This window comes from Xiphophorus hellerii, chromosome 9 (genome assembly GCF_003331165.1).
Source record: "Xiphophorus hellerii strain 12219 chromosome 9, Xiphophorus_hellerii-4.1, whole genome shotgun sequence".
Classification (NCBI taxonomy): domain Eukaryota; kingdom Metazoa; phylum Chordata; class Actinopteri; order Cyprinodontiformes; family Poeciliidae; genus Xiphophorus; species Xiphophorus hellerii.
Genome location: NC_045680.1, coordinates 14145313 through 14158570, shown reverse-complemented (window position 1 = coordinate 14158570; position 13258 = coordinate 14145313). Strand labels below are relative to the sequence as shown.

General features: G+C 40.2%; 1 long non-coding RNA gene across 1 annotated transcript; it reads left to right on the top strand.

Annotated features, from left to right (window-relative positions):
- The first annotated feature begins 1100 nt into the window (after positions 1 to 1100).
- Positions 1101 to 13011, top strand: LOC116726116 (uncharacterized). The gene is made up of 2 exons (XR_004340544.1): positions 1101 to 2598; positions 10321 to 13011. It is a non-coding gene; the product is annotated as an uncharacterized LOC116726116 (long non-coding RNA).
- Positions 13012 to 13258: the final 247 nt, after the last annotated feature.

Genomic DNA, 13258 nt, shown 5'->3' with positions numbered 1-13258 from the left:
CAGCGTTCCACGACCAGGACGAAAACCACACTGCTCTTCCTGAATCCGAGGTTCGACTATCCGACGGACCCTCCTCTCCAGGACCCCTGAATAGACCTTGCCAGGGAGGCTTAAGAGTGTGACCCCTCTATAATTGGAGCACACCCTCCGGTCCCCCTTTTTGAACAGGGGGACCACCACCCCAGTCTGCCAATCCAGGGGAACTGCCCCCGATGTCCATGCGACATTGCAGAGTCGCGTCTGCAGAGTACTTCGAAGACCTCCTCAATAGTTCAGCTCCTTCTGTGTTAATTGGTCTTCCTTCCTGAATAACCCAGTCTTCCCCGAGCCACGGCTGGACTACATTTCACCCTGATTAACTCATCTCGTTTTTTTGTCTATCTCCGCCCTGCCTCTGTATTTAAGCTCTTCAGTTTTTCTCCATTTTCATCAGAGTTTTCGCTCTGCATTTGCGTCTTTTAAGGGACACAATTATGTAAAATCATATGTAAATCATTCTGAGCCTTATATCACTTCATAATGTTATTCCATCATCAAAAAGATACCTGGAGTGTTGATCTGATGCTTTCTTGCATGTTTGAAGAATCCTTGGAGCCCATTGGGTGTACCTAAACATTTGCTCATATAAAACGTCCCTTATTTCCTCAAAGGTTCTCCTCTGAGCTGCTGTCTCCAGCCAAGCTTCTCCCTAATGCAGTCAACTCCCCTACTCAGCTCCTTCAGACTAGCCAGCAGCAATTAGCAAACACCTGGTAAAACTGTTCATCTGCTGAGCTCATTATACAAACAACTTTTCAGTCTGGTAGGAATGGTTATACATGGCAGAATGGAGGAAAGTTTTTTATGACAACTGAAGGTAACATGGCTATTGTGCTATAAAATCCCTTTATGTGTCTTGGAGATACACACTACTGCCCTTTTAAACTACATACATACTAAAAAATATTAAAATTATATAATTTCTTTCAAAAGCAGATTTTTAAACATTTTATTTCCATTGATTGTGCTTCTGATTCCTGTTTTGGACCAGTTCACTCTTTGGAAATATGACAGATTATAAACCCGGACCAAACCAAAATAACTATGACTCACAAAACCACATTATCCTATTATGAGCAGTTTAAAGAAAACTACCTCAAATCATCACTTGTCTAAAAGGGAACAAACTGATGCATAGCAGTTTTTTCCCGCAAATAAAAAGGCATAAAAAAATGACACAAAATGATGAGATGAAATGATCCCCAATTTGTGCCAAACTGTTTTCTTTCACGAGAACACATTTTGCTACAAATGTCATAAATCCAGTTACTTGGTCCTTTGTTTTGTGTAGTCCCAGCACTGCTTTGCCTTTTCAGCCTTTTGTATTTGACAAAATGTGAGAAAGTTCAAGCTGGATACTGTTGCAAGGCTATATAGTGGCAACTTTTGTTGGGAGTTTGTTTTTCTGCTCATTGTTTCATTCTGCATAGTTTCTGCATCTTTTGCAGTGATGGATTGCCCCATAGCTCTGCAACAGCCTGCAAACATTTGAGATAATCATAAGGCAAACACAGAATCAATGCCTCTCAGCCTGCAGAAACCCAATCCTCCCCCTTGACTCACTAAAAGTACAGAAGCACCTGCAACAGAGAGACACGGCGTCACTTTAAGGAGTAATCCACAGACGAAGATGGAATAACTGTAGGGAAAGAAGAAGAAGAAGTGTCCGTGTGGACGCTTGGATGTGCAACTGATAGACAAGGAAAAACGAAGAGACAGAGGAAAGAAAGATAAGGAGAAAGATAAAGACAAAGAGACACAACATTGCATTAGACACTAAGAGCCATTCCTTGCTCGCTAAAGGCTAATGTAATTGCCACACAATAAGAGCGTCTCAGCGGAGGCTGTAAAAAGAACTAGAGAGGGGAATGTAAGAGGAGAGGCAGGGAAGGAGGGAGGAGGGAGTGTTAGGTTAGGGAGGAGGGTAAGGGAGGACCGGCAGCTCTGCCTTCAGACTCTCATATGAATCTCCTGGGACAATGGGTGAAAGTCTCTGTGAATCTGTACTGTAACTCTGGGCTGAGTGGCTCACTTGCTGTGTCTTCAGGGTGATTGATCAGGCTTGCAGGGAGGAGAGACGGAGGAAAGAGAAGGGGAGACGAGTCCAGTAGCAGGCAGGCAGCTGGCTGGGTGTGTTAACTCCACATCTGACCTCTATGGGAGCAGAGTTGCCTCCTCTCCTCTCCAAGCAGACTGTGGGAACTGGGGGGACAGAGCTTTATCCTCCCTCCCTCCACACCACCACCACCTCCCCACCTCTCTCTGCTTCTTGCTGGGCCATAGAGCTCAGAGAACTGGCACTGGACAGACCGGGACATGACAGGACAAGACAGCTCTGGCAGTCGAGCCCTCTGAGGATTTCCACTGCAGAAGGAGTTCTGGAGCCGCCTCCGTCACTCAGACAGCCGGGCGGGTTTCTTGTCAGTTATTAGCCAGATTTTAGTTTGTCAGCCAGTAATTCAGTCACTGGGGTCTCTTCCACTCTGTGAATATCCTCATCTGAACTCTGATGTGACTCAGACGCCGTCCTGGACCACCAGAGGACCGCCAGAGGGTACGGTGAGTGGCAAACACTCCTCTCTGTCTCTCTCTCTCTCACACACACACACGCACGCACACCCACACACACACACACACACACTTTCCTCTCAGTATGGGTGCAGCATTCTTTTCACAAATCTTATTAGCTGACTTCTGCTGTGCCTTTTCTTGTTTTTTCCTTCACGGCTGCTGACTTGTCACAAACACATGACAACAGATCCGATCAGAGCTTCAGCCTCAGACGTGTTGTGCAGTCGTCTCAGCCTGGCTTTGATCTTTGGATGATGAGAAACAGGAAGGCATTGGATCTGCTTGTTCGACAAGAGGTTGTTGTCCTTTCTTTTCCTAGAACTTTTCAAGACCAAATCATAGGTACAGAACTTTCTTTTTATTCGATTGAAATCTCCCTGAACAGAGAAAAAGAGATATTTCACACACCTGCATGACTTGAAGCTGCTGTACCAGCACTTTCTCGCACGAGTCTCATGACTATGGGGGGTTTTGTGTAGCGCCATAATCTCTCTGCTGTTTGGAAAAGGAGGTTGATAAACTCAACCTAAAGTCAAAAGTTTAGAACATTTCTGTACGAATAGTTCAAATAGTTGAGCATGTTCCAACCCTTTATCTGTGTCTGCTAGATCAGTGAGCTGTTCCCATGTATGAGGGAACTTGTTCCACCAGAACAAAGCTAATACGCCAAGACTTAATTGCACAGACAGCACGAATAGATTTACATCAGTTGGGTATGAAGAATAAGCGTGGATCGTGGGTAATGCTGCCGGATACGAAGGAATTTAGACGAGCCAGGTGAGCGACACTTCTTGGATTAATAAGAAATATTTGGTTCGGTTTCAGAAGTGAACAGAACCTACCGTAGTATGAATTAAGCCTAAGACCGTGATTTGTACTACAATTTAACACAAAATATAATGATGCTGTGCCTTTAAGTTTGGGTTAAAATCAACATTTAATTTAGAAAAAGGGCCTATTTACATTTTAACAGATGCTAATATGGGCGTTGGCTCAACAACAGTGAACAGATGTTTTCTATTAGAGTTCAATAGATAGATAGATAGATAGATAGATAGATAGATAGATAGATAGATAGATAGATAGATAGATAGATAGATAGATAGATAGATAGATAGATGTCCTTTTTTTGTCCTTGTCTGTTATTCTAAAGTGACAAAAATTGACAAAATTCAATAGGGAATGAATATGAATACTCTGGTCTTTGACTAGGCCATTGGTGCTCTGGCTGTAGTGTGAGGTCTTTATCCTCCTGGAAGGTGAACCTTAACTCCAGTTTCATGTGTTTTGTAGTTTGCTCCTTCATGGTGGTGAGAATGTGTTTGTTTTCTGTGACGCATCAGCATTTTTGATGGGAGGACAAAAAGTTCAGTTTTGGCCTCTTGAACATTGTTCACATGTTTTGTTGTGTCTCCAACATGGTGTGTGGCAAAATAGACTTTATGGCTTTTCCTTGCTTTTTCTGCTTTTCCATAAAGGCCATTTTATTTTAACACAGTAAATTAACTACAACAAATGCATTTTAATTTGTAGGAAATATGGATAAGCATGCAGCATTTTCCTTTCAGTAGGTAGGTAGGTGGGTTTCGCTTAGATCAAATGCAGAGTGTTAAAGTGGCTGGGACAGCGTGGTTTCCCTCGGCTCTTTTTGCCCGGCCTTGCGTCTACCGCAGAGAATTTCCGTCTGAACCGAGGCAATCACAGGCAGCACACATTCAAAACCATCTTAGCCAGCAACCAAATGAAGGAGCCTTTGATACAGGCCCCGACAGATGCATATTTTCTTTTTACGAGCAATGGAGTAGTAAACAGCTTGCCTTGTTGGCTCGGCTGCGGGATTCCAAAAGAAGGGTCGTTTATATACACATGCACGACATGTGAATGGAAGTAAGTATATGAAAATAAAGGAATTATTAAAGTAAAACACAAACAGAGTCTGGGAAAGACAGAACTCTCTGTGGCCGGATGCTCGAAGTGTTTGCCAGTTTCTGATTTCATAATCGGGTTTGTTGTGCTATGCTATGCCTGGCTGCTGCAGACGCAGCAACAACAGCAGCAGCAGCCGCAGCAGCAGCGGTGGCGGTAAACTCCAATTGAAGCCATGTGTGGTGGAAAAACAGGCCCGAGTTTGTGGAGGGATCGCATGCTTGAAGTGGGAGGGAGCCTGCTGGTTACAGAGGTCACAAGCCGAACACGCCAACTCCTCTTGGCCCTTCTCACACGCCATTCTGACGGATGCATTTCAATAGTTCCTCCCAAACCTCCTCCACTCCCTCTGCGCCTTAATCTGAAGTCATTTAAAAAGGTGAATCAGCCTCTCTCTTTCTCTCTCTCTTTTTTTTTTTTACCTATTCAACTTCTTCAGAACATGCTTTTGTTTTCAAACGTGGCGGTGAAAGCAGAAGAGGTGTGTTGGAAATTTAGGAAGGATTAGTGAAGTGCAGCAGGAGACACTTTATTATCTTTGGCTCCACTAATGGCAGCAATGACACATAGTGTTCCCTGGCATTCCCACGTTGTTGTGTCTAGGTTTATTTTCTCCACAGCTACGTCACCTGATCTCACACATTCGTCGCATCGTCGGGGTTTTACCCTCCTCGGAGCATTACTTCCTCGCTCCTCTCTCTTCTTGGGTTCCTCTCAGATCCTCGATAACAGTCTTCCCCCTCAGAGTCCAAATGTTATCAGAGCGGCCGCAGCTTTTAGCTAATAGCTGCAAAAGCTAAAGCTATCAGATTCAGAGATAGCCAACGTCAGGCTTTAATGCAGCTGTGCCATTTCCCCTCATGCATTATAGCCGATCATGTTCCTGTCAACGAGGAGGGCTGGACCGTTTTTTCTTGTTTTTTTCATTTTGTAATCTCTCTTTTAACCAGTGACTTGTTGCCTCTTTAAAGATCACATTCATGTGATTTAACACCAGGTGTTTTTTTTTGTTGCATAATGTTCTCCAATTCAGTTTTTTTCCTTTTCTTTTGCTCTCTTGTGTCTTATTCTGTGTCTTTTCTAAGAAAAGGTTGGTAATGATTGATTATTTTTTTCATGAAATTACATCTCCACTGAATTGCATTAACTATGTAAAGTGGATTATTGTTAATGGGACATGTGAAAAAGCACCCGCATTATGCTCGCTCCCATCATCAGTCACATGGGAGGGCTGGATTATCAAGAGTGAGTGATCTAATGAGCTAAATAATGAAGCCAAGCCCCAGCCAACACGGGTAATGACTTTTTAATGCTCGTGGGTTCTTTAGTTACCTACAGAGGTGCGATTGGTTCAGATAAGGCCTTTGTGCTTGGTCAGTTGTGACCACCGTGTAGGAAATGCTTGTACACAATGCTGTCTCTGTCAGGGTTCAGCAACCAGCAGCTCCAGAGATACATGTGGCTCTTTGGGCTTCCTGCACTGGTCACCCAATTTTTTTTTATTTAGGCACTTAAAAGGATTTATCAGCCTTTTTTTCTCATTTTTTGCGTAATATCAACACAGATTTTCCACAGCAAAATAATACTACTGACTTGGTAGTTATACATTTATTTATTTATAGAATTTTCAAACTCCATTCAGAAAGACCACAGGTCAGGGTTCAAACCCAGGACCTTCTCGCTGCAACGCAACTGTATTCCCAACTGTACCACCGTGCTGCCAGGATAAAAACCATTTTTTTTATAATAAATGACTTTGTGGTCAAATCTTATTTAAGATCTGAGCTCATGTAAAGTCATTTTACCTAAGACAGGGCGTCATGTCTCATTCATACATCATGTGACAAATTATGAAACTGGCTTGACATCCCTACCAATGGATGCAGACGGAGCTGTGGTATTGTTACACAAGCAGCAGCGGAGAAAGTTTGTGTTTTCTGTCAAGTAAAAATGTTGTTGGCTGAGGAAAGGACTGTGAATAATCAAGCTGAAAGTTGATCTCCACCTATTGTTCCTGTTAACATGATACACAAGCTCAACTACATGCTACAGGAACTTAGAAAAGCAGCCGCTGAAATTCAGGAGTTCTTATGGTTAGCTATGAGGTTTAATACTATGATAGATAATTATTGTTACTTTGTGATTTCAGTTGTTCAGTGATGAATAATGATGTTGTTGAGGGCAATGCTTTGATATCAAAGATTTATAGCCACCCTGATTAAAGTTCCTTCTGCAGTAAGTCATCTGCTGGCAGGTTTGAAGAGTCTTTGCTACTGCAGACAATATATATGCAAAATCTAATAAAAGTATTAGATCTGCATCTCATCACAACCAAACTCTGGAAAAAGTGGTCTTTTTGCATACCTACTTAAAACATTCATTTCTAATTACTTTCATTTTAAAATACATCAAAATTTAGATTTGAGCAGAACTTTAATGTTGGCCTTATTTACATTTAAGCATAAGGCTGCCAAAAAACTTTAATATTTGCACCAGTAATTTATATTCAGTTTCCTTTTATATTTTTCTTCAATAGTAGTTTTAGATTAGTAATTACTGAACATATTTAATGGGGTGAAAATGTCTCATTTTGATTTGTCACTATATGCTCAATTCTAACGCTGAACCTTGGAGTTTTTTTGTCCAGCCTTTTTTGTAATCACATTTCCAGATGGCTTAAACATTTTGCTAATCGCCCTGGCTGTATTGATATTCCTGTGGGTAGGTTTAGATGAGTATTTATTTTCTAATTTATAGAGATTATCACATATGTGTCTATCTTGAATCACATGTTCTTTTGTCTGAAGGGTGGCTATTAGAAATCGGCTTATTGTTGTTAATTAAAAGTTTCTAGACAGCAAGTAAATTGTTGTTTACTTTCTGTGAATTCTTGGCAAAACAGGGACAAATTAAGGCAGAAGAAGGTACAAAAATCAGATCACAGGCACAGATACACACAGACGTTTCTCAAAATTAATTCAGGAAAGCATCTATAACCAGATGTCTCTGCCTCAGAGTCATTAAAAAGTCCTTTGAAAATGTTCAGAAAGAGTTTGTCCTGAATTTTTAGGTCAATTTGCAAATAATTAAAGGCATAAAATCCAAATGCCTCAGTTACATTTATTACTGCGGCTACCAACAATTACGGTATTCAGTCCCAAGCTATTATTTTTTTGTGTTAGATTTTTTTTCTGAACTGAATAACTGCAGCAAATTAATGGTTGGATTTTTCTAAAATTTTGCTTCTGCATTGACAAATTACTTTATTTTACTGTAGCCAGTAAATTAGAAACTATATTATCTCCAATTTTAAATGTTTTTGATTTATGTACGGTTTGTGATTTCTATTCAGCTGGTAGACAAAAACTATTTTGTTTACTGGTTGGGTTTTGTAAATTTCCTAAGCTTATGCTATCCATTGTGCTAAAAATTTTGTTTTCAAGTAACTCAAGATATGGCACTGAACAATTAATTAAAAAAGTGAAATGTTCTAAGCTACAAGCTGTCAAGCTTAGATGCACAAAACAGACAGCATCTCTAATGTTAACTTAAAAAATACCTCAACCAGGTGTTGTATTCATGCCAGCGATTGGCTAAAAACTTTTTCCAGATATTTTCTTGTTTCACCGTCTCCGTCCAAACATTTTCCTTGTGCTCTGTTTTAAGAAAGGTGACAAATCACAGTTGCACCAAAGTGAGAAACACAGTGTGACATCAGCATGGCACAGCTAGATTCAGATGTGAATGCTACACCCGCAGTCACCACCACATTTATCTCTACATCTCCTGTGTAAACATTGCCAACTGCAGAGCTGAGCTACATGAGAAAGTGCTTTTCAGTAAACGGTTTGTGGTTTTTGTCATCCTCTGAGGGAAGAAATGCAGCGAGAGAGCATTAAAAAGTGAGACACATGAAGATGTTTAGATCTTAAAAGGTATTTATTGCATTTTTCAGTTTGCTTCACTGCCTTAACTCCCTTTTGTTGACTGATTTTCCCAACAAGCGTGAATGGGGTCAGTTTGACTGAGCGTGCAAACCATGTGCTTTCTAAATTTGACTTGCTTACATCTTCAGCCTTTTATGCAATAATAAGTTCTTTCAGGCTATAAATCTTGTTCACTGGACACACACAGACCTAACATATTCAATCTGGCATTTCACAAACCAACTAAAGTGATGAGTAACTCCTGCACACAATGTGGGCTCTGGATTAGGAATGAATATATCTAAAAATAACAGCATACATCTATAAATTTCTACATGCTTTTTTATATTTTTTACTAACAGGGCCTTTAAATCACTTAAATCTTTGCCACGTTACCCTTGATTTCATGCCAGATGTGACCAATCGTTCATTTTAATCTGACAGCAGCCTCACCAGTCACTCGTTTCCCATTTCGACTTTCACGCCCATCAAACAAACAGTGACTCACCGTGGCATTAGCGGGCAGCGGCCACTCCCTTCATTCACACGTCTTCAGCGTTTTCTCTCGTTTTCCTTTGTTAGACAAACACCCCACAAGTTGTGCATGCAAATGAATCGTACACACGCAGGCATTCTCTCACTCTGCCTTTGCTGTTCACTGATGCGCAACTTTATGTTCCAGATCCCACAATCTACATTTTTATTCATGATTCCTGTGCAGGGAGTGGCTGACTGTTAACACACTGCTTGACAGCACAGGCATATTTCTCTGTCTGGAAGACGTCTGCATGCCTTTTTTAAGGCTGTACAACGTGTACTGAGGCTCTGTGCATGAATACCAAGGCTTTATGGAGAAAAATTAAAAATATGAATCTTTATTCAGAGAGGATATCTAAGGTTTTTCATTTTTAAAGACTGTGATTTTGATCGTTTTCTAATATAATACTTTTCTATTTACATAAATCAATTAAAGCACAAGCAAAACAGACTGTATCTCCTGCAACAGAAGAAAACATTAGACTTGTCTTCTTAGTTATTGTATTTAGTTATGGAAAGCACTTGAGTGAAGTTTTAAAACTTTCCAGACTTTTCCAAGCGGCATCTTCACCCTGTTGTTAGGAAACTGCGCCAGCCCAGATGGTTTAAAGTCTAGAATGAAAGAGAAGAGATGATGCACAAAAAGTGATCAAGGAAAAACCGCCGAGACTCGGCCCTAACCTCATCCTCCTCCTCACCGCTCAACAATCCTGTCATTATTCCTTCCCCACCCGGGTGGGCCGGAAAATTTCTCTGCAAGACAGCACAAACAACAACAACAAAAAAAAAACCGAAAGATGGAATAGATGTACACCATGACATTTGCAATTCTGCAAGGAGGAAGTTGTGAAAACGGCAGAAGTGTTTTGTTATTTTTCTATGTCCTCATCAAGCAACATTAAGCCTTAAACAGTGGAAAAACAAACCAACTCTTTCTGTCTTAACTGAAACCGGGGCTGCACAGACACCCACTGGCAGTGCATTGCTAGAGTTTCCTGGTTTGCGTTAAAACAATTGAGCAGGTAGCTGGCTCTGCATGTTTCAGCTAGACTCCACATCTGCTGCTTCCTGCTGATCACTGCAACAAAAAGCCCGCAGAGTTTTTTTTGTTTTTTTTTAATCTTATCTCACAAATGCGATTTTTCTGTTACGCACATTACGTTGCGTCATCTTCCAATGCAGGGCTTGGATGAGTGCTCTAAAGTGCATCATATATTATCATCAAAACACTGCGAGGTCTGATATGAAGGTTTTGTTTTACAGAGAGAAATAATGGATCTAAAATCTCCTCTCTCTCTCTCTCTCTTTTTTTTTTCTCCAGGTCACAGGTGTTCCACAGCTGCTGCGGAAAAGAAGCATCTGGAGTCCAAAAACAATGTAATAGTGCGGAGGGCGGTAAAGGGCAGAGAGGTGGAGACCGGGCCTCTGGTCTCGCTGTTTAGGGGAGGGTTCCTGGCACCGTGATTTGATGCACAAAGAGAAACAAAAATCACATTGCCAGGGATTTCCACTCCTTCACAGCTCAGCAGGACGTCTGTCCCGACCTCACATTTCCACTCAGGGACTCATTTTGAGGCCGGATTCTGGAGCGCTGAAGGAATTAAACCAAAATGCTATCAACCCATCTCTGCAGACCTCTAAAAGGTTAAGTTGTGTCTGTGTGTATTTAAGGCTGCAGCTGTTTGAAATTTAAACTATCCTCACCACTCTCTGCTCTAATGTGCCAGGAAATGGATGTAAATGCAAGCCAGAGCCACACAGGAGAAGGTTTATATTTCAGATGTTGGATTTTAGGGTTTATAAACAAGGAATTTATTTGGAGAGCTAAGATAAAAGTGGAGATCCCTCCACTGCACCCTCTGAACACTCTGCAGAATCTGAAACCACTGACTTCACTGCCGACGTCTCACGTAAAGGTCTGCATAAATCTCAGCCAGCCGCCCACTTGCTAAAGGCACAGAGCTTAGCTAATTGGTGAGCATTGATCCCTGCAATGTGTTGTTCACAGTGGCTAAGTTCAGTGCCCGAGGTGAAATAGTTGATTCAACGTGGAGGATTTGTTCCGGTGGATGGACTGAACTTGATGATCTCGGAGAAGCTGAAAGAAGAAGGGATCAAGGAAGGGAAGGAGGAGTGAGAGGTCAGGAGGAGATGAAATGACGGAGAATAAGGTCACTATTATGGCCTGAAGTGTGATTTTTGAACTTGTACTGGTCTTGTGCATGAAAGAAACTTTTGCCATTTAGATCAGTATATTCTCATAAACTGACCCAAAAATCTGACCATGTGACCCATGTACAATAATTTAAAATAATACTAACTGGAGCGAGCTCATGACGTCTTTTCTAATTTTATCCCTGCATTAACAGCATTCAAGCCTGTGCAAAAAAAATTCCAAAATCTTAAATATATATAATCATAAAGTGAATAGAGTGTCATTATTGATTGAGAGTTTAAACGTTTGTTGTGACTGGATAAGTCACTGCTTCTTCCTGCTCCTCTTCAAACATATTTTGTTTTTGATTTTACGAATCGTTTATTTGTTGCTATTTTTTTGCCTGCATTTGTTTTACTGATGTTTTAAGGAAGGAAGGAAAAAAAAAGAAATACCAACCCAGTTCAAGAAAGGGACAAGTTATAATTTTACTTAAGGCAGTTTTACTTTTAAATTTGTAAAAAAAATTTCACATTTTTATTGGCCTATGGTATATTCATGGTGCCCTTTTATTCACTTACTAGATTCAACACTTTCCTGTTATGATGGAAATCACAACATTCACTCTGACCACAAAAGTTTGAATTACAGTTTCCAGCATTTTCTAATTTTCTCGCTCCAGCCCACTCTGCTGACTAACACAACCCAAAGCCGTACGTCGTGACCGAGTGGATCCAAGAGTTGAGTTTGCTGATGATTTGATGACTTTCAGAGTCTGTTTGAGGTATTTTGGAGCCAACACACGAGCACTTGTGTTTTCTGACTCATGGTAACATCCATCTTTAGTCTGAAATAGAGCCTTTTTACAGTGATGCCATTAATCTTTATCTGTGAGAATGTCACAGTATGTGTACCTCAGTATTAAACTAATTTTTTACAGGGTTGGTGCAACCTATTGCAAAGGAGTGAAACAAAAAGATTCTTAAATATAACTTGAAGTTTGCCATTGTCCTTCCTGTGCTGCTCTGTTTTTAGAATAAAATCTAGTAGTACAGGTAAATATTAGTGATATTAACACTCCCAGCATGATAAACTCAGAATATATAACATTTTGTATCCTTCCTTTGTGACTATATTACTTAAAAAAAAAATCATTAACATAAATAGCTTTTTTAACCCCATTTTGAGTTGCACAAAGTAAAGATTTCACATAGTCTAGTTGAAGTTAGAGATATTGTCATACGCATAAGACGTGCAAGCTTGAAATATTTTTCCTTGTACATCAGTCAGTGACTTATTTCAATAGATATTTTCAATAGACATCTTCTCAGCCTTTAAAAACATTGCAGTAAAACAAGATAAGATGCGGAAAAAAACGATAATAAAAGTCTTAACTTGAAGCAAGAAATAATCCTGTTATGATGCTGGGAATTGTTTTGGATGATTGCTGCTGGAGACTCTGACTTCAGATACCGTTTGTTGTTAGAGTAATGTCTGGGATTTAATATTTGTGGCAACGCCAGTGAGCTGTGAAAATACAATTTGTGCGGACAGTTTATGAAAAGCGTGACTTATCTTTGTGTGCATGGCATGCGAAATGTAGAGTAAGCATATTTGATTGAGCTAAGAAATGTGGGTTTTGTCTCAGCACTTCTGGTCTTTCTGTTTCATTGAGCATGATTTGCAAACTTTGTCCAGACAGCAGCCAAAACACTAATTATTACATTAGAGCGTTCAAAACAAATGCTAAGTTCATGAAGCATGAGAATATTTTTTTTCTGTAAGTTTTGTTTGCACACAATTAACTAAACATGTTTCTAAATATGCTACAGACTAAATTAAAAGCAGATCAAATCATTGGTTGCTTTTGTGCAATGCTTTAGGAACAGCATTGTGTTATTTCACTGTATTTTAAAACTGTTTGGTATTCAAGCATAGATGTGGGATTGCTTTTAGCAAACTATTAAACTCAGACCTATGCATGAGGCAAAAAACCCCAAAACAAAACAAAAAAACCGGATAGGGAGTATCATGTATTGATGAGGCAGATAATAGCTAATGCTTTATGATTGTTACTATTTTTCATGCTGCATACATGAAGCAA